The sequence below is a fragment of the Balaenoptera ricei genome, chromosome 17, assembly GCF_028023285.1.
Source record: "Balaenoptera ricei isolate mBalRic1 chromosome 17, mBalRic1.hap2, whole genome shotgun sequence".
NCBI lineage: Eukaryota > Metazoa > Chordata > Mammalia > Artiodactyla > Balaenopteridae > Balaenoptera > Balaenoptera ricei.
In genome coordinates, this window is record NC_082655.1 from 76680239 (window position 1) to 76701364 (window position 21126).

At 40.0% G+C, this 21126-nt stretch overlaps 1 protein-coding gene and 1 non-coding gene across 13 annotated transcripts in view; both read right to left on the bottom strand.

Moving 5' to 3' along the window:
* Positions 1 to 292: 292 nt before the first annotated feature.
* The window catches only part of UBXN2B (UBX domain protein 2B), a 95629-nt gene continuing 74795 nt past the window's right edge, over positions 293 to 21126 (bottom strand). For 6 of the 12 annotated variants that reach the window (XR_009498429.1, XR_009498420.1, XR_009498417.1 and 3 more), the window contains 6 exons: positions 18865 to 19017; positions 18037 to 18096; positions 15704 to 16195; positions 7364 to 7594; positions 5734 to 5886; positions 293 to 376 (listed from right to left, as the gene is read on the bottom strand). The gene's annotated coding sequence lies outside the window, so the exon portion shown is untranslated. Of the gene's footprint in view, positions 377 to 5733; positions 5887 to 6585; positions 6601 to 7363; positions 7595 to 15703; positions 16230 to 18036; positions 18097 to 18864; positions 19018 to 21126 lie in introns of those variants that run through there. The other 6 variants (XR_009498416.1, XR_009498419.1, XR_009498418.1 and 3 more) reach the window with 6 other exon arrangements.
* LOC132352159 (small nucleolar RNA SNORA33) lies at positions 4656 to 4785 on the bottom strand. The gene has a single exon (XR_009498622.1). It is a non-coding gene; the product is annotated as a small nucleolar RNA SNORA33 (small nucleolar RNA).

A 21126-nucleotide genomic window follows, 5' to 3' on the forward strand; every position in this document is an offset into this window, starting at 1 on the left:
GTTGGGAAATGCATAGCAGTTCCCGAAACCACTAAGCCAGCCCCTGCTTTCACTAAAGGAAGGTACCTCTGTAGGATTTCTTTCTTAAGGTGTTTGCATATTGCTATGGCTTGCTTTTTAATTGTGAAGAAAGTTTGCTCCTGGTCTTTTGGAAATCCCATATCAGCATCATTACACTGATATCACCCCGCATTTATCAATTGTGTATGAGCTAATTCCCATTCCCAAAACACATGTGATAGCAGAACAAACCGTACATTTTGTCCTTTGAAAGACTTTAGGGCAAACACCACCCCTAGAATTTTAACACTGTTTTGGTTTGTTTTTTGCATCCTGTTTCCTCAATCCTCTCTCCATGTTTCTTTTCTTTTTTGCTCTACAAGCCAAAAAAAAAAAAAAAAGAAAAAAGGCTTGATTTAAGTAGTATTGTGTTCAGCTGTAAACAGAAACCTAAAATAAAGTAGCTTAAATAAGATAGACATTAACTTTTTCTCACATAAAAGCAATTCAGAACTAAGATCATCTCGTAATACAAAATTCCTGCTGTGCTCCAGCCATCACATCCACATCCCAGACAGAAAGAAGAGGAAGAGCAGATGGGCCTAAAAGCCCCTCTCCTTTTATGAAGTGTTGGGGAATGGGAAATTTCCCCCTCTGCCCCTCTCGAGGTCTGTGGCTGGACTCAATAAAACTGGCACAAGACAGATTACCAGGAGAAAAAGAAAAATTTTCATGGTGCGCACAGAGGCCTCATAGAAATGGGACCTAAGAAGTGGCCAAAGCAGGCAGCTTTTATACTTTTTAGACAAATAAACAATACATTTGTGAGGAATTGACAGGACAAATAAGCTTAGATTTGGGGTGCCCAATTAGTGAAGAATGTAAACTCAATTTGGGCTTGGGGTCGTCAATTACAGAAGTAAGGAGGTTTATTTACAGAGGCTTCTCCGCCCTGAGATCCAGATCTTTGGTGGCAAGGGCGTCCTTCCACCTCCATATGCAGGGAGAGCACCTTTCACATGAGAGTATATTTCCTGCTTTTGGGGAGACGGAAGGGAGGGTCAGAGTATTCCTCCTGTGTTGGCCATTTCCTAAGTAACTTTAATTCAAAATAATCAATATGCCATGTGAGGCACACTTACCCAACAGAAGCTTTCTGAGAAGCTTCAGAGACCACTTAAATTATATCTCCCTGGCCACACCCAGTTGCAGAAGGGTCTAAGAAATAGCGTCTTGTAGCCAAGCACATTTCCTGGGGTTTTGATATTAAGGAAGAAGGGAGAATGGATCTTGACAGGCAATTGGCATTCTTTGCCACAGTATTATTTCAAAATATTTAATGTGTATTGAGAATTTTTAATATGCCAGAAACTGTCAAAGGTAAGTAAAACTTGATTTCTGTCAGTAGACATAATGAATATGATGTGCAAAGTTAGTCATAAAAATTCATGGTAAGTCACACAACGAGGATTCAAGCCCAGTCACGGGTGCACCGCCAAAAACCACATTTGTTTAACATTTCTCTTTGTATAGAGAGATTGCCACTTGATTTCCAGTCACAGCCAGGGGCAGAAAAATCATCTTGAAGCAGATTTTTCTTACACAGGAGGAGGAAGAACCAGTTCAAGAAGTCAGAGACTTCTTGGAGGAGAGGAAGCTATACTCTAATCCTCTAAGATTTGAAGTTATGGAGTCTTCTAGAATCAAAATGATGACTTAGATAAAATTTCAGGGCTAGGTATAGAAAATGGGGCCCCCCAAACAGAGTTACTGTGAAGTTAGAGGAGGGACCAGCTCTGATACTGAGTCAGAGAGAGAAGTGGAGAAGGGATGGTACATCTGGGGCCCTGTGAGGTCGGGTCCTGGGATGGGCCCAGTCTCCAGAAGGTACCTTGTGCTTGGGAAGCACCCACCCATCTGAAAGAGCCTGTTGTTTCTAGATGTAGGAGCTGGGGTGCAGAACTATAAGGACGTAATCCTAGAGATTTCCTTCCCCTGTAGACGCATGGCCAAGAGTCCCCGGGTGACCAGCCAGAGCAGAGGAATGAGCCAGGAGGACCAGGCCTTCCTCCCAGCTCGCAGGCATGGTTCCCTCAGGGCAGAGGGCCCTTCTTTGCTTGCTTCGTTTCCCCCACCTTTCTGAACAATATTTCATCTTTCACCAGCCCCGGTTCCATGCTTGGGCCATTCTGCATTTCCAGCAGCCAATAAGACACAAAACCACTGTTCCACAGAAGTGCACACAAACCTCCACGCTGCCCCATCTGTGCGGTGACCAGCACCTGTCCGTTCTCTTGAGTCTAGGGCAGGGAAGGAGGAAGCAGGTCTACCTGAAGAGCTTTGGCCGGTTTGGCTGGGACCACCTTTCACTGAAGATGGCATGGAGAATAGGTAACCCACACCCAAAGATCACTACTGCTGGAGAAAGATGCCACCTGCCTTAGTTTCCTGTTGCTGCTGTAACAAAGTATGACAAACTTAGTGACTTAAGACAGCACAGATTTATTATCTTGCTGTGCTGGAGGTCAGAAGTCAGAAATGGGTTTTATGGGCTGAACTCAAGGTGTTGGCAGAGTTGTATCCCTTCTGGAGGCTCTGGGGGAGAAGTCATTTCCTTCCCCTTCGGGAGGATGCCCGCATTCCTTGGCTCAGGGGCCCTTCCTCCATCTTCACCGTGCATCCCTCCAAACTCTGCTTCTGTGACCACACCTACCTTTCCCCTCCCTCTTATAAGGACCCTGGGATTACGCAATAGTCTTTCCACCTCATGATCATTCACTTAACAGCGCCTGCAAAATCCCTTTCCAATGTTAGCAGTGCTCTCTTGCTTCTTGTATTTACTTATTTGGGCTTGGAGGTGCTGTGAAATGTGGCTTGCCTTCAAATCAGCTGTTCTGCCTATGTTTTGGGCTAACATTTCCTTCAGGCATTTTTTTTCTGGTGGGGCAAAAAGCGGCTCGGCACCTGTGCACGTTGCCTGTGCACATTGGCTACTACACCACCCTAGCACGTGTGGCCTCTATGAAAACAGAGATTGTTTAGCTTCCTGCCTTGGACACTGCTCCCCACGGCCACCTGTGACTCAACCGGCAGGCTGTCTGCTGCTGCTGGGAATTCACCGAGGCAGGTCCTAGTGGAACGGAACCCTCCTCTGGGACACTCAGAAGCACCTAGGCAACGTGCACAGGTGCCGAGCCGCTTTTTGCCCCACCAGAAAAAAGGCCTGAAGGAAATGTTAGCCCAAAACATAGGCAGAACAGCTGATTTGGAGGCAAGCACATTTCACAGCAACTCCAAGCCCAAATAAGTAAATACAAGAAGAGAGCACTGCTAACATTGAAACATTAATTCCTAATAGCTAATATATAAATACACAGATATATATTTTAGCTGTTAAAAGTAAGCGAACATCTGAAAGAGCAGGTTGCTTGTAGGTGTAAGGATTGGAGTACAGAACTACTAGGACATAATCCTGGAGGTGTGCTTCTGTGCATATATTCTCCTTATATATAATTTCAACTATATATACATTATTTCAAGTAGACATAATTTCAAATACATATATGTGCATATATACATATATATCTTCTATGCCACAAGAGAATGAAAATTAAATATAGAGGGGGGGGAAAAACCCTCAAGCAAACAAAAGTAGGAAGGGGATAAGAAATAAAGTGATAACTGGAAAATAAAAAGTAGGATGGACAAATAAAAAGTAGAATGGACAGATATGAGAAACCAAAATAAACATGAAAAGGATAGCTTCATCCTATTAAAAGACAGAAGCTCTCATTCATAGTGTGATAAAAAACAAATTTCAGCTCTTTGGTCTTTAAAAACCACACATTAAAAAATTTTAAATTGTAAGAATGGAAAAGATATTCAAGGCAAACACTGATATAAAGAAGATAGGTTAACAACATAAATATAAAACTAATTAGACTATACGGCAAAAAGCTTTTATTAATGAGATAGTCATTCCTTAATCATGAACCTATTCATTTGTCCCTGGGTATCCACTGGGGACAGGTTCAAGGACCCCTCATGGATACCAAAATCCGCAGATGCTCAAGTCTCATATAAAATGGCACAGTATTTGCATATAATCTACATACATCCTCCCATATACTTTAAATCATCTCCAGATTACTTGTAATACCTGATACAATATAAATGCTATGTAAATAGTTATAAATACAATGTAAATGCTACGGCAGTGTGCAAATTCAAGTTTTGCTTTTGGAACTTTCTGGAATTTTTATTTCAAATATTTTCGATCCAGGCTAGTTGATTCCACAGTTGCAAAACCCATGGATACTGAGGGCTAGTTGTATATACCTATCAACACAGCTTCAAATATACAGTGACCAAAAATTGACAGAAGGAGGAGGAGAAATTGACAAATCCTCAACCATAGTAGGAAAGTTTATTATAACTCAGAAATCAAAATATCAAAGTAAGGATATAAAAAAATTTAGTATAATTAATAATTCTTATTAAAAGAGATATAGAACCTCTTTTTTCTTTTTTTCTAAAAAAACACATATGTGATTTTACTAAAATTGAGAAACTCCACTAAGTTGTTAGCACTAGTTATAATATAGCTTTTAAAAAAATCAGCACATCTCATGAAAATGCTTCCCACCATTAAAATGTCTTATAGCCATTTTCAGGGACCTTAAAGACTTCAATGTCTATAAGGCTCGTAACATGGCTTTCCAATTGCCAGCATTTTCTAAATTTCTGCAGAAACACATTCAGGTAAGCAGATTCATTGGCTGGCTAGAACCTATTCTTAACATGTAAAAATATATAGTACTTTATTGTGAAATCCACATGGAGTACTCACCAAACTGATATATTAGGCCACACTGAAAAATTTTAAACAGAGCCCTAAAAGCAGAATTCATAAAAGATCACATTTTCTGACCACAATGCAGAAAATGTGGAAATTCACAACAATAATAATAATAAATCAAAATAAACACACTGTTTCCTTTTGAAGATTTACAATCATCCTTTTAAACAGTTAACCCTTGAACAATGCGGTGCTTTGCGGTGCTGACCCCCAACTCAGTCAAAAATCTACGTGTAACTTTTGACACCCCCAAAACGTAACTACTAATAGCCTCCTATTGACCAGGAGCCTTACCGATAACATAAACAGTAGATTAATACATATTTTGTATATGTATTATATACTGCATTCTTACAATAAAGCTAGAGACAAGAAAGTGTTAAGAAAATCATAAGAGAAAACACATTTACAGTGCTGTATTGTATTTATGGATACAGTAAGTTTACGTCCTCTGTTTACAAAATGAATCATCTGTCAGTACCTATATCAATAGTCTTGGATGATACACATAACGTGCAGTGTTTTGTATTATGACAAAAAAACTCATATTTACAAGTATAACGATTCATGCACTGATAACGAAGCAGCAGCAATATGACTGCTCTATTGTAGCCTCATGTAATCAGTACGATTGCTTCACAGTAGCTCAGCCTGTACACTAATGAATGAATCTTTGTAAAAATTTCATGGCACACAGAATTACAGTCATATTCATAATACAGTATTGGAAATACTGTTACACTTTAAAAAAGAACACTTACTTGTGACGATAGGCTGACATGCAGTTCTTCCAATTATGACAGAGAGGCATACTGTACTGTCATTCTTTGAAAGCAAAGTTATAAAACAGTACGAAAATATTAAATATCACTTACCTTACGCCTATGTAAGGATAAGGCTATCCACTTCAATACAAGTCTTGCACACTTTGTTCTCCATGTATATTTTTGTATATTTATTGAAAAGAATCTGCGTATAGGTGAACCCACACGGTTCAAACCCTTGTTGTTCAAGGGTCAACTGTAACTCTTGGGTAAAGAAAAAATAGAAACAAGGGTTTTAAATTAACTTACTTAGTGTATTATTTTTCTATATCAATTGAACATAAAAACAAAACACATACCAAACACTGATAGTTACTAACCATTTTTAACAAAGTTGATGGACTTGATTTTTATCATTCATTATTCAGATTAGAATCAAACTTTACTTGCTTAGTCTTACACATTTTTGTTTACATAAACCAGGGAAACAATTTGATAGCAATCTACCGAATAAACCGGAATAAGTATTCACAACTTATTATGTGCCAAAAAGATATAGGTAAAAAGGGAAACTTCGCTTTGTCCAAATGAACTATCTAGGAACTAAGCCACAAAGTGCAAAATTAATGGTCAAGTAATACCGAACATGAAAGATGAAAGAATGTATGGTAAACATAACTTGAGATCTGGCAACCTTTTAAGTTGATCCTTTATTTTCCTTTTCCAGTATGTTTTCCTGATCCTCTTGTTCTTGATAATAGCAACTACTCTTCAAGGCTGGACTTCCATGTATCATATCTAGAAGAGACTCTTCCCTCTCCGAGAGGTGGCATGACTTTTAACTATCTGATAAACCCTTATATTTAGGAAAGACTGAGCGTGTACCAGCCTCCCCTTATTCGGTGGCCTCTATGTGGAGAAGCAGCCAAGGACTCTACTTACGTATTAAAAATGCCCAGTAATACGTTTAGGAGGTACCTGTGGGAAGAGGCTGAGCTGTACGGGAGCAAACCCACCTACAAAGAAGTGATCAAACTTTTCTTCGAAGTAACTGATAAGAGGAATCAATGCGCTGAAACAATGTTGGTAATTGGTGTCTACACATTCAACTTTAAAGCAGTATCTAGGATGACTGGCAATGTGAACAGAGTGAGAAGGTACACCAGAATATATCCAACAATATTTGAGTATAAACTTTTTTTTTTAAATTGGAGTATAGTTGCTTTACAATGTCGTGTTAGTTTCTGCTGTACAGCAAAGTGAATTGGCCACACGTACACAATATAACCCCTCTTCCTTGGCTCTCCTTCCCATCCAGGTCACCACAGTGCACTGAGTAGAGTTCCCTGTGCCACACAGTAGGTTCTCATCGGTCATCCATTTCATACATAGTAGTGTATATACGTCAATCCCAATCTCCCACTCCATCCCACCCCCTCTTCCCCCTTGGCATCCGTACGTTTGTTCTCTACATCTGTGTCTCCATTTCTGCTCTGCAAACAAGTTCAGTTATACCATTTTTCTAGATTCCACATATATGCGTTAATGAGTATAAATAAATTTCTACCAGCAAGGCAAACTATTCGCTGAGTGAAGAAATTCTTTTTCAACTTTGCATTTGTGGTATGTAACAGGGATGCCACGTGGAGACGTTTCATTGCAGCCAATCCTTAAAAATTCCATGAACTAGAGAAACAGGCAAACCCGGAATAAGAATGCATAGAAAGGAATAAACCCTGACCTGGCTGTAGGAATGGATGGGCTGGGACTGAGGTCGGATGGAGGGTGGGGTGTGAGTGAGGAGAGGCGCGGTGGGCAGGGACTGCGGGAATCTCTGGGCAGGGGTGCAGCTGTGCACAGCTCACGGTGCAATGTGTCCAAGTTTCCAGTATTTAGCTATCCTTGTGGGTTAAGTTATCCAGCATAACACCTGTGCCCAATCAATAGCTGTAGTGGACCAGGTACAGACAACCTGTGGAATGATGAAACATGTTCAGATAAACTGGAAAGTAGTGTTTCATAATGAGTCACGGTATGTTAAATATGTATGTCACACAGGAAGCAGAGTTGATAACAGCCAGATAATTAATAAGAGATGAAAGCTATGCCTCAGTTCTAGGGTATGATGTCAGAGTCCCATGGTATGTGAAGATCTGAAATCTGCCCAGGAAGTTTCCACATCCTCAGAAGTATCAGTTCTCTGTTTTTTCTTCTAACCAGAGGTCTTCGATTTTTAACTTATGCTGGTGATTGATGGTTTCCCTTTCTACATGGCTAATCCTACAGGAGATTTTACTGGCTTGGTTTGGGAACCCTGGCATTTCTGTCACCACATCTTCTGAAAAATATCTGCCTTGCTCTAAGCTTCAGGGACAGTGGGGGCCATACTGTACCACTACTGCTTGGGAAAATGCTGGGCAGTTCTTACATTGATCCAAAGAATGATGAATGATGATTTAATGAAAGCGATTAATGTCATTATCAATTATCAATATTGCTTTGAAGGCCACAGCCTGAGAGGCTATGGGAAATATCTCCTGATTGCCTGAAGGAAAATCAAACACCTCAAAAGGAGAATTTGATGTTTGGATCAAAACTATTAGAGCCAGAAATAACATCACTGGGCTCACCAGCTTAAAATTTATATCATCTTTATCACTTTAAACTAAAATAAAATAACGTTATCTACTGCTGTATAAAAAGTCAATATGATATAGAGAGGCCATAAAGTTATTCATTAAACAAACCTAAAAACACGGTGGACACATTGCCTAATTAGTAAACAGTTTAGAACTCATAGATGGTGATCCCTAAGCAGCGGGGTAAAGCCACCCACGCATGACAGCCCTGCCTTCGCATGTCATTATTTCACTGTTGCAGCTGAACCAGATAACAGCTATTTTCTTGCACTTCGTCTTGGCTAATGGCCAAATACAAGGATTCATTATGCCCTAAATACATCCATCAATTTCCAATCAATAAATGCTGAAAAGTAGACTAGGCTAAGGAATCTTTAGAAATTGTGTCTCGCCAGCTAAGGTTTACTAGGCAATTTGCCATGTCACGATACTTCCTTCATTTGGAAGAAAAAAGGGTAGACCAAATATATTGTCACTTAGGAGAGCAGAGCTCCACACAATTTGAGGCCATGCCCTTCTCAAGAGGAAGTTTAAATAAATTGTAGCAAAAGGAGGGAAAAAATGAGATGTGTCGCTGAATCATTATAGCTTGCTCTAAGTCAGGGAAATTCACTCTTGCTTGCTGATTTGGACCCCATCTTTCAGAAAACTGAAGAAATCTGTCTTTCGGTACTCCTAGAGAAAAACTGAAAAGTTATGAAGTTAAACATTATCACTGCCAATTATTTCTGGATTCAATGACCAGGCTCTTTCACAGAGTTGGTCTGTGAAGATCTCTCTTCTGTTTGTGTCTCTCCCAAGACATAAAAAGACATAAAAAGGGGAGTTTCTTCACTGTACACAACTCTGAAACGATGTTGGAGAAGTCTAAATATAAGATGGTTGGGAAATCACAGCAGAGAATATTCAATTTCTTAATGATCTTAAGTGAAAAATAAATGGGACTGTCTTGAAAAACTTTCATCTGAAGCCTGTCTCTTGGCATTCTGAATCTCACTGCCTTATGAAAAAAAATTTACTTGAATATTGTAAAAGGAAAAGGGTGTTTCTGCAATCTTTGGTTAAGAATTTAATAGCAGTGTTAAAATAGTATTCAATGAAAATATAGCCTTAAAAACAGACATTAAAAAACTAGAAAGACTGAAAACAAACTAGGCATATAATTCAGGAAGACAGGCAAAGTATATCAAATAACCCCCCAAAAAACAGAAGGAATCAATATAAAAGCAGAAATGAAATAGGAAACAAAAACATAGATTTGACCAATATCAAAGTTTGTTATTTGAAAAACTCACTAAAATAGATAAATCTGATCAAGAAGAAAGTTACATATAAACAACAGTAGAAACAAGAAAGAGATGTAAGTACAGGCATAGAGATTTTTAATGTTATAAAAAAAAAAACCCACTAGGTACATCTCTATTAACACACTTGGAAATTTAGATTAAATGATTACCCAGAGAAATGTACTGAACTGGCTTATTGAAGCAGCTCTGTTTATTAGGGATGATAGTTTAAAATAGCTCAGTTTTTCCCTGAATAGCCGAGGGTTGCAGGCAGATCCCACAGTTCCTCTTGTTTTAGGCGCAGATTATTTTCAAAGTTTGCTTTCTTTAGGTGCAGTTTAAGCCTCTCCCCTCCACCTGATAATGTCTGACTTGAGCTTGGAAACCTGCAGGAGAAAGGGAGGCGCTTCGCACGTCTTCTGTCTCCTCCTTGACCACCCCCCACACTGGAGGTCTGAGGTTTACTACAGCCTCAGCCCCCGCCCGCCCTCCAGGCAGGGAGAGTTGTGGGTGGAGCTTAGAAGCTGGAGCGGTTGTCATCTGGCCTCCAACATCTATTTCGGTGCTTTCTCCGATGGTCCGCTCGGTATAGTCTTAGCGCCCCTGTCCTTCAGGGACCTCCTACCAGCAAGACCTTTTTTGTAAGCCGCCCTCAGCTCCTGCTTTCTGAAGTTTCATCCCACGTGCACCCTTCCTACTGGAGCCATCTCCCTCGTCTCCCCCGAACCATCCTTTTGGGTGTGACCTTTTCAAGATCACTAAACTAGAGACTCTCTTTGTCCAATTCTGGCGGTAGAGGCTACTTCCTACGAAGCTCTCTCTCCTCTCACTTTCGTGGCTCCAGCAAGTCTATTAGCTGTGTCGTCCAAATGCCAGGGGGCACATGACAAGCTCCCGGAGTAGTTCTCTGAAACCCCCTGATTTGGTTTCAGGTGAGGGAAGAAAACCCTTCATCCTTCCATCATCTGGGGAGCACACAGCACATCAACAATGATCAGAGAAACTTCACTGCTAACCTCTTGAAGAATTCCTCCTTTCCACTAAAACTCCTAAAATACTAGACAAAAAAAATTTTTTTTTGTTTAAATGTCTAAGCGATTTTTTTCTTGTTAACTCTTTGTCTTAGGATGCAGCCTTCCAAGGGTCCTGGAGATATGTGCCCTGGTTGCATGCTCCAGCTTGCACAAATCAGAGAAATTCCAGTTTCCCCTCACGATTCTGACTTTCCATTTTCTGCCTCAGTCATATATTCAACCAGAGTCAGCTCTTGACCAGAAACATTCAAGCCTTCCTATTGAACCACAGTCCCCAGTATAGATTCTCTCACGATGAGTTTTTATTTCCTGCTATCTAACATCGATGAACTTAAATCTCATCATAGATGGATTCTACAAAAAGTAAGAAAAATCAAACCATCTTCAAGAAATAAAGCATTCAACAGATCCAGACTCAGAGATGACCATGATGTTAGAACTGACAGGGAATTTAAAATAACGATGATTAAAATGTTAAAAGATCTAGTGGAATAAATGGACAGTGGGCATTAACAGATGGGGAATTTCATTAGAAAGATGGAAACCATGAAACAGTCAAGTGGAAATGCTAGAAACAAACATGGGATCAGAGATGAAGAATTTCTTAAATAAGCTTACTAGCAGCCTGGAAACTACAGAAGAATCAATGAACTTGAAAATAAGTCGGTAGGAATCACACAAACAAACACACAGAGAAAAAAAATAAAGAGTAACTGTGGGATAACAAACTAACATACATGTAATTGGAGTCCCAGAAAAAGAGAAAGGGGCAGAAGAATCCTTGAAGATATAACAGGCAAGAATTTTGTAAAATCAATGAAAGAACACAAGCCAGAGATTCAAGAAGGACAAAACCCCCGAAAAACATCACTGCCAAACTGCTGAGAACCAAAGTTAAGGGAAAAATCTTGAAGACAGTCACAGGGGAAGCACATTACATAGAGATCCAGCACCACCGCCTGGCAAAACCACCGTGTGGTCAGCATGAGTCAAGCAGCAGCTGTGACTGGCAACCTGACCCGCTGCTGGGTTTCTCATCTTTGTCCGCATGCTACACAAAAAGAAAAGCTCACGTGGACGGGTCCTGGTGTCTCTGGGTTCGGAGCTTCTCCAGGGTCCTGCACCTTCCTGGGCTTACCACCTTGTTTTTTTTGTTGTTTGTTTTTTTTAAATAAATTTATTTACTTATTTATTTATTTTTGGCTGTGTTGGGTCTTCATTTCTGTGCGAGGGCTTTCTCTAGTTGTGGCGAGTGGGGGCCACTCTTCATCGCGGTGCGCAGGCCTCTCACTGTCGCGGCCTCTTTTGTTGCGGAGCACAGGCTCCAGACGCGCAGGCTCAGTAATTGTGGCTCACGGGCCTAGTTGCTCCGTGGCATGTGGGATCCTCCCAGACCAGGGCTCGAACCCGTGTCCCCTGCATTGGCAGGCAGATTCTCAACCACTGTGAAGCCCGCCACCTTGTTCTGAGAACACCAGTGCCTTGGCTTACAACAACGGAATGGAGGCTCCACAAGCCTAGGTTTTGGTGGGGTTGCTCCTGGTTTCTGTAACTAGAGGAAGTGTCAGTGTACATGGCTGTCCACTAGAGGGAGATATAAGATTAAGTTTTTAAAACATGACGCAGAATCAGATTTCTAGCACAAATGTACATTCGCGAAAAAAGTAATAAATGAACTCTAAAACAACAAAAATTTAACTTCATATTACCTTCTGGTTTGTGCTATGGTTGGAACATGTTTAATATTTCCTAAAATACACATGAATAGGAGAAAAATCAAGCACATGTAAGATAAACATTATTGCTAGAGACATTTTAGGATGATAAAAGGGTTAATCCATCAAGAAATAACAATTATAGGTATATATTCACTTAACAACAGAGCCCCAAAATACATGAAGCAAAACTGATGGAACTGGAGAGAGAAATAGGTATTAAAGCCTCTATTTTTGTTGAATTGCCTAACTTTCAATAACAGAACAACTAGATAGGAGGCCAACAGGGATAGAAGACTTGAACAACAGTATAAGCAAACTAGACTTGATGTGTCTAACATATAGGACATGTCACACAACAACAGCTGAATACAACATCCTCTCAAGTCTATGTGGAACATTCTCTGGGACAGATACATGTTAGGTGAGAAAACAAGTCTTAATAAATTTAAAGGTTTGAAATCATACAAAGTATGTTCTCTAATCATGATGGGATGAAATTAGAATTCAGTAACAAAGAGATTTGGGAAATTCACAAATATGTGGAAGTTAAACAACACACTCTTAACTAATGGATCAAGAAGAAAACACAAAGGAAAGTAGAAAATATTGATACTTTGAGATGAATGAAATAAAAAAAATACCAAAATTAATGTGGCAAAAGCAGTGCTTACAGAGAAACTTATAATTGCATATATTAAAAAGATTTCAAACTAATAACCTTTCATCTTAAGAACCTAGAAAAATAAGAGCAAGATAAACCCAAATCAAGCAGCAAGAAGGAAATAAATATCAGAGCAGAAATAAATGAAATTGAGAATAGAAAAACAGATACAGTCAACAAAACCAAAAGTTGGTTCTTTTGAAAAGGAAAAAACGGAAAAATCTTTAGCTAGACAGAGAGAGAGAGAAAGGAGACTCAATTTACTAAATTGAAGAATAGAAGAGGAGACATTACTACCAACATTACAGAAATAAAAAAAAAAAAATAATGGAATGATAAGAGCAATTGTATGCAAGCAAATTAGATAACCCAAATGAAATAGACACATTCCAGAAAGACACAAACTATCTAAATTGATGCAGGAAGAAATACAAATTTGAATAGAACTTTAACAAGAAAAATATTGAAGTTGAAATTAAAAAATTCATGGAAAGAAATGCCCAGAACCAGAGAGCTTCATTGCTGGAGTTCTACCAAACATTTAAATAAGAAATAACACCAATTCTTCACAAATTAGGAGAGATCACTTTCTCATTCCGATACCAAAATCAGATAAAGTTATTACAAGTAAAATTAAATACAGACCAATATTCCTTACGAAGAGAGATGTAAAAACTCTCAACAAAATACTAGCAAACTGCATACAGCAACATATGAAAAGCATTATACACCATTACTAAGTGTGATTTATCCCAGGAATGCACAGGTGGTCCAACGTACAAAAAATCAATTAATGACATACATCATATTAATACAGTAAGGACAGAAACCTCATGATTATCTCAATAGATGCAGAAAAAGTATGCATATAAAAGAGGATGAGTCCCAAGACCAACGCCCTTTCATGATAAAAAAAAAAAACACTAAAAAAAGCTAGAAATAGAAGGGCACTTCCTTGACATGATAAAGGGTATCTATGAAAAATCCACAGCCAACATCATACTTAATGGTGGAAGACTAAAAGCTTCTCCCCTTAGATCAGGAACAAGACAAGTGCATCTGCTCTTACCATTTCAACTCAACACTGTACTGGAAGTTATATCCAGGGCAGCAGGGCAAGAAAAAGAAATGACATACATATTTGAAAGGAAAACTCTTATTTTCAGAAAACATTATCTTGTACATTGAAAAGCCTAAAGAACCCACCAAAAAAACCTCTTAGAGCTAATAAGTTCAGAAAATGCAAAATCAACACCCCCAAATCAGCTTATTTCTATACACTAGCAATGAACAATCTGTAAATGAAACTGAGAAAAAATTCCTTGTCAATAGCTTCAATAAGAATAAAATAACTTAGGAATAAATTTAACAAAAAGAGTGCAAGATTTGTAAACTGAAAACTACAAAACATCATTGAAAGAAATTTAAAGAAGACTGAAATAAATGGAAACCATCCCATTTTAATGGGTCAGAAGACTTAATATTGGTAAGATGATAATACTCTCCAAATTGATCAGAGTGAATGCAATCCCTATCAAAATCCCAGTATGTTTTTTTTGCAGAAATTTACAACTTAGTTCTAAAATATGCAAATGTAAGAGATACAGAATATCCAAAACATCTTCAAAAAGAACAAAGCGGGAGGACACACATTTCCTGATTTCCAAACTGACTACAAGCCTACAGTAAAAGACTGGGGTGCTGGCATAGGGATAGACCTACAGATCAATGGGAAAAAAAGAGGCCAGAAATAAACCCTTACCTGTATGGTCAATTGGTTTTTCAAAAAGGGTGCCAAGAGATTTCAGTGGAACATTCATTTCCACAAACAGTGCTGGACAACTGAATATCCACCTACAAAACAGTGAAGTTGGACCCCCAACCTCATACCATATACAAAAGTTAACACAAAATGGATCAAATACCTAAATATAAGAGCTAAAACTATAAAACTCTTTAGGAGAGAACATAAATGTTATGTGTTCATGACCTTGGATTTGGCAATGCTCCTTAGACAAAGTAAACAATAAAAAGACAGGTAGGGCTTCTCTGGTGGCACAGTGGTTGAGAATCTGCCTGCCAATGCAGTGGACACGGGTTCGAGCCCTGGTCTGGGAAGATCCCACATGCCACGGAGCAACTGGGCCCGTGAGCCACAACTACTGAGCCTGCGTGTCTGGAGCCTGTGCTCCGCAACAAGAAAGGCCGCGTCAATGAGGCCCGCGCACCGCGTTGAAGAGTGGCCCCCGCTCGCCACAACTAGAGAAGGCCCTCGCACAGAAACGAAGACCCAACACAGCCAAAAATAAATTAATAAGTAAATAAATAAATAATTTTTTTAAAAAAAGGTAAATGAGACTTCAACAAAATTGAAAACCTTTGTGCATCCAAAGATATGAGCAAGAAAGTGAAAAAGACAACCCGCAGAACAGGAGTAGATATTTGAAAATCATATCTGATAAGGGTATAGCATCCAGAATATGAAAAGAACTCTTACAACTGAACAACAAAAAGACGAATACTGAGTTAAAGAATGAGCAAAGGATTCGAATAGACATCCTCCAAAGATTTACAAAGGGCCAACAATCACATAAAAAGATGCTTAACATTTTTGGTCATTAGGGAAATTCAAATCAAACCCATAATGAGATATTATTTCACACCAACTAGGATGGCTGTCATTAAAAACATAAAGACAAAAGTAACTGTTGACAAGGACATGGAGAAACTGGAACCTTCTTACCTTGCTGGTAGGAATGTAAAATGGTGCAGCCACTTCGGGAAACAGTCTATCCGAAAAAATTAAAACCTAGTGTCACGGAACCAGGTTCATTCGCCCATAGCACGGCAAGCCAAACGCCCAGACGCCGAGGTTTACAGCAGAGAAAGGGCTTATTCACGAGACAGCCAAACAGCCAAACCTCAACTCCACCTACCCCAAAGCCGCCAAGGCTTGGGCTATTTATGGAATGAGCTGAGGCGTGGGGAGCGAGCGTGGAGGCGTGGGGCAAGGTGATTGGAGGATAAGGAAAAGGGGAGTTAATCCTCGTTCTGAGCAGGTGCAACTAAGCTACGTGCTTCTCCATGGGATGCCTCTTCTGGGAGTGGAGAGTTGGGCCCTCTGAGGTCAAAAGGGCACTGATCAGACACTTGAGCACGCGCAGTTGGAGGGTCGGGGGTCTTGACCAGTCTCAGCTGGCTCAAGCTCAGACCGGACACAGCTGAGTCCGAGTTCCTGAAAAACAACTCGGGCAAGCAACTTGTTTAGGCTACGTGACTCTTGGAAGACAATTAAATCAAGCTTGATCAGGGAAGGCACGTTACGGTTCATTATTTCTTAAGCAAGTTACGGTTTAGTGGATCCCACTGACGACTACCCTCGCTTTAATTAGAGTCACCATATGACCCAGCAAACCCACTCTTAACTCTACACTCAGGACATGTGAAACGTATATTCGCATGAAAACTTGAGCATGAATGTTGGTAGCAGCACAATTTATAACCAGTAAAGAGTGGATAAAGGCTCAGCAGCCCCCTCCTGACCCCCCAACTGGCGGCTTCATTCTTTCTCTCTCCCCCTCCCTGAGTTCTCTCACCCTCCTGGGGAGCTTGGCTGGTCCCAGGGGGTCCAAGGACCACTGTCCTCATATCTTTTCTCTGTCCAGTTGAGCTTCCTGGATAAGCTCCAGAAGGCTCAGATTAAGGTGAGCCTTAACAGCAAAGCCACCATTAGCCTTTGAGTCTAGCCCCCAGGCCTGCTTTACCTTGGGGACAGGCAGTCCCCCATGGTATGGCATGGCAGGGGCTTGGAGCCAGAACTTAACAGCATGAAGCCACCCGTAAGGGGAGGCAACTGTGTGTGTGCATCTCCTAGTGCCACCGTGTGGGTTACATGAGCAAGCATGTGAAGATCTTGGCACAAACACTGACGCATTGCCTGACCTTTTCTGATAATATAAATGATGCTTTCTTTATCAGAAATTAAATAGTGGATTTGTTCTCCTATTGATTGGCTGTGTCCCCTTGAGTCTGCCTGTCTTATCTACCTCTGTATCTCCAGCACCTAAAAAGTGCTTTATGTCAAGTGGGTGCTGTTAACATGAATGAATGAATGAATAAATGAATGAAATATTTGCTGAATGATCTGTCCATCTCCCCCCTCATTCCCTAACAGCGCCTTTCACATGCTTGGTGTTCAGAACATGTTTGACGGATCAACTTTATATTTGAACATATAGATGGTGTGCTTACTCTTTCCTAAATCTGTAGTCAGGTGCCTGTTGGTTCCACTGAACTTCTTGTGGGGTTCTGAGCTGTAACGGAGGGACCCTGAGGTTCAAATATGGGGTTGTGTCCTGGATTTGCCACTTACGAATGACAAAGAACATTTTTGACCATAGATTGTGCCAAGCCCTCGGGGAAACATTTTATACCATGGCCTTATTGCATCTCAACATCTATATTATGTCATGCACTGTGGTCATCCCCATTTTACAGATAACAAGGCAAAGACTTGGGGAGGACAGCCTCTTGTGCTAAGCTGTATACTTAGTGGCAGGGCCAAGATGCAAACCCTGGTTTAATCCCAGCTTCCACTCCCTTGACCACCTGAACCATGTCAAGCTATGTGACATTAGCCACTAAACCTTCATGCCTCTATTTCCTCTCTAAAATAGCTAAAATACCTTCCCTGCCTAACTGAGTTGGTTATTTTATTCAAGTAGGAAATATATGTCAGAAGCTTTAAAAAGTGAAAACCTCAAAACTAATGTAAAAATTATGATTCTCTGAAATAGAACTTATCAACACCTTCTTATTCTCTAGTCCTGTGAAATTGTATTTGTTCAATGGACACATTTAGATACACTAGGCATTTACAACCTTGACACCATGTGTTTAAGATTCAAAACAATGAGAATAAGATATTCTGTATATGCCATAAAAAAACTGGTTTTTTCATAAAAAATAGTTGAAGACATGTGAATAGACACAGTTCCTAAGAGCTTGTTATGAAAGCTTCAAATTAACCATAACAAGACCCCCCCCCAGCCCTTTCCACTTTGTTCTCCCACTGACCTGCCCTGATCCACGGGGTCCATGGGAGGAGCCTTGGTCCACGGGAGCCCCATGATGCTCCTGGAAAGCACAAAGATTTGCATTAATTGAGGTGATCTACGTTCCACCGCTGAGTTGGTTTGACTTGTGAATTCAAGAAAACAACTGGTTGACTCAATTGTTTGACCATATTCACAGCTCATTTTATTTAGAGCAATCACACACACGTAAACTATGTTTACTGCATTTCTGAATAGAAACCACCTGTGTGCCATCAGGTTCCGTAAGCAGATAGCTTGAGCAGTTCTTTCTACTTTCTGTTCCTCTAGTTTGAGTTCCCATGTTTTGTATGTATCTGTTCATGGGGATGGTGAGTTGGACTCGGGCCCTATTTTCTGAGGCCCAGAACTTCTTCCTCTGCACATCAGTGTGGACCCTTCACTACTCTACAAATACAGAGGAAATTGACAGACTACGGAGGGATTAGAGTGTTTAAATAAAGTCGGTTCATGCCAGGCCTTCTGGCAACTAAAACATACTCCTTGTGTATCAGGGCACATACTTTTTCCCCTGCTGCTGTGGAAACCCCACAGGTCAGAGCTCACAGCTTTCTTGTTTCCTACTGTGTTCCCAGTGTTGACGCAGTGCTTGATACACGTAGTAGGTGCACAGCATGTGTGTGTGTAATAAAACGTCACAGTTTGAAACATAGGAGAGAATAAAAAAGCAAGCAAATGACTTTCCAACTCAGCTGGCATTTGTTTATTTCCTGACATTTCACCAATCACTGTGCTAAACACATTGAGATGTCGTAGAATCCAAGCGCGAAACTCTATGCACGTGACTCACCAGGAAACCTTGCAGGTATTTCCTTGCAGGCTATTAATAGTTGTGAAAACTGTAACCAGCATCCGAATCCCCACTCATCAGCTTAGAGGCTGCACGTTAGGGGTGTGACAGAAGCCATGTGTGGACGTGGGACAGTAACGAGAAGTGACATCCCTAGAAGGAAGACATAAGCCATACGTAAACAAGAAAAATATGAATATGGATATTCATGCCTCTGCTTTTCCTCATCCCACTAAAGAAAACTGGGTGTGTGTGCATCCTGGGCTTTTGCTGTCTGGAAGAGGGATAGTGAGGGAAGGAGTAGAAAGAATACATGAGGGTAAGGGGAATCCAGGCTATATTCGAAAGGCGTTTGTGGTGTTCTGAGAGGGGGTGGGGAAGACAAGGCTTAAGGACATTTTCTTGGAGTTGTGAATGTACTTCTCCTTTACCATTTTGAAAATCTTTTAATTTTGGCAAAATTATAGATGCACGGGAAGTTGCAGGTAATTCCTAGAGGTCCCAGGTACCCTTTTTTTCACTTGTTTGTTTGTTTCCATTTGTTTGCTTGAGAGGTGACTCCAAAGGGTTAAACTGTCTGGCTCTTGGATTGGTGTTTTCTCTGACTGTGGTGTCCTGCTGTGACAGGCCACCTAAAGGTTCTGCTTTTAATGAGTCATATAGAACTCAGACATAGTAATTCAAAAAAGCACATCAGCCTAAGTATATTTAGTGGGCACAATGCCCTAAAAATATCTAAATGGATTGAGAAGTCTACCTACTGACACACAATGATTGATATTCATAATTATGATTACAAATCACCCATGAAAAAATATTTGTGGTCTCTGTTTAAGGAGACAAAAAAGGATGAAATGAACCTATGGATTCTGTAGCCAAAAACCAGAAACAAACCAAATGCTCACCAGTAGGGAATCAGTTAACTAAATTATAGTACATTTAGTCAGTGGAAGACTATACACACAGAAAAAAATGAAGAGATCTATACAGATACATATATAATCCATACATATGTATTGTCACGGGAAACATCCACAATATGATAGACATTTTTTTAGTGCTATAAAAAAGTCTTTAATAGAACCCCATCTTTGCACGTGTTTATGTGTGACTCACCAACTATCTCCATGTTATCAAATCCAGAGGTCATTTCTTTGTCATCTTCCTTGACCTCCGAGTAGCATGTGATGCAGAAAATGTCTCATCTTTCTTCACGTACATCCTCCTCTTGCCTCCTGTGACACTGTATTCTCTCGGTTTTCTTCCTGGTCCTTCCTTACCCGTCTCCTCTTCACCCGCTCTCTGACTAACCTCGAGAAATGGGCTGCTCTGGGGTCTGGTGTTAAATTCTATTCTTTTCTTGGGCTTTATTTTCTCCCTAGGTGATCTAATAAGGTCTTTGGACTCTAAATGCCATCCAAATGCTGATGACTTGAGATACCTATTTCCACTCCTGACTTTTCTCCCCAGCTTCTGGCTCAAGTTCAATTGTTAACCTGACAACACAGCAATCTGTATAGCTGAAGATAGTGTTTTGATCTGCTGCCCTCCAAAATCTCTCTCCCTACTCTCAGGTGTCCCTATATATGACCCAGCTCTTGCCTGTTTTCTGGTCTTATATCTTAACCAAGTTTCCCCTCATTTATTCTGCTCTGACCAATCCTACCTCCCTTCTGGTTCTTAGATAGAACAAGTTCATCCTTAACTCAGGACTTTTGCATTTGGTAATCTCTCTTCCTTCTGGTTTTGAGTTGGCCAATCCCCTCCTGTCATTCAGATCTCAGAGGAGCACATCAGCATACCTACATTTGCTCTTATCCCCTGATAGCTCTCTATACCTTGTTTTATTTTATTCATAAGTCTTAAACTTTATTATCTGTCTCTCTACTGCAATAGTGTCTTCATTAGAGCAGGGAATAAATCCATCTTATTAAAACCTGTAGCCAGAATACCTTTGAAGAGTTCTTGGCACAGAATAGGTGCTCAATTACTATATAAGTGTGTATAGAAATAAAGTTTGGAAGGATATATACCAAACAGTTAACAGTTGTTACCTCTGAGTGGGCAGTCATTGAGGAGATAAATTATGAATTGACTTTCTACCAAGATATGTTTCAGTTAGTCTTAAATTATTTGAAATGAAGTTGTATTCCTTTAACAATGAGAAAAATTAGTAAACATATTTTCAATTAGAATAAAATGGTTAATAAAATTTTGATGTTTTAAAATAAACTATGTTTAATTGGAAGATGCATTTACGTG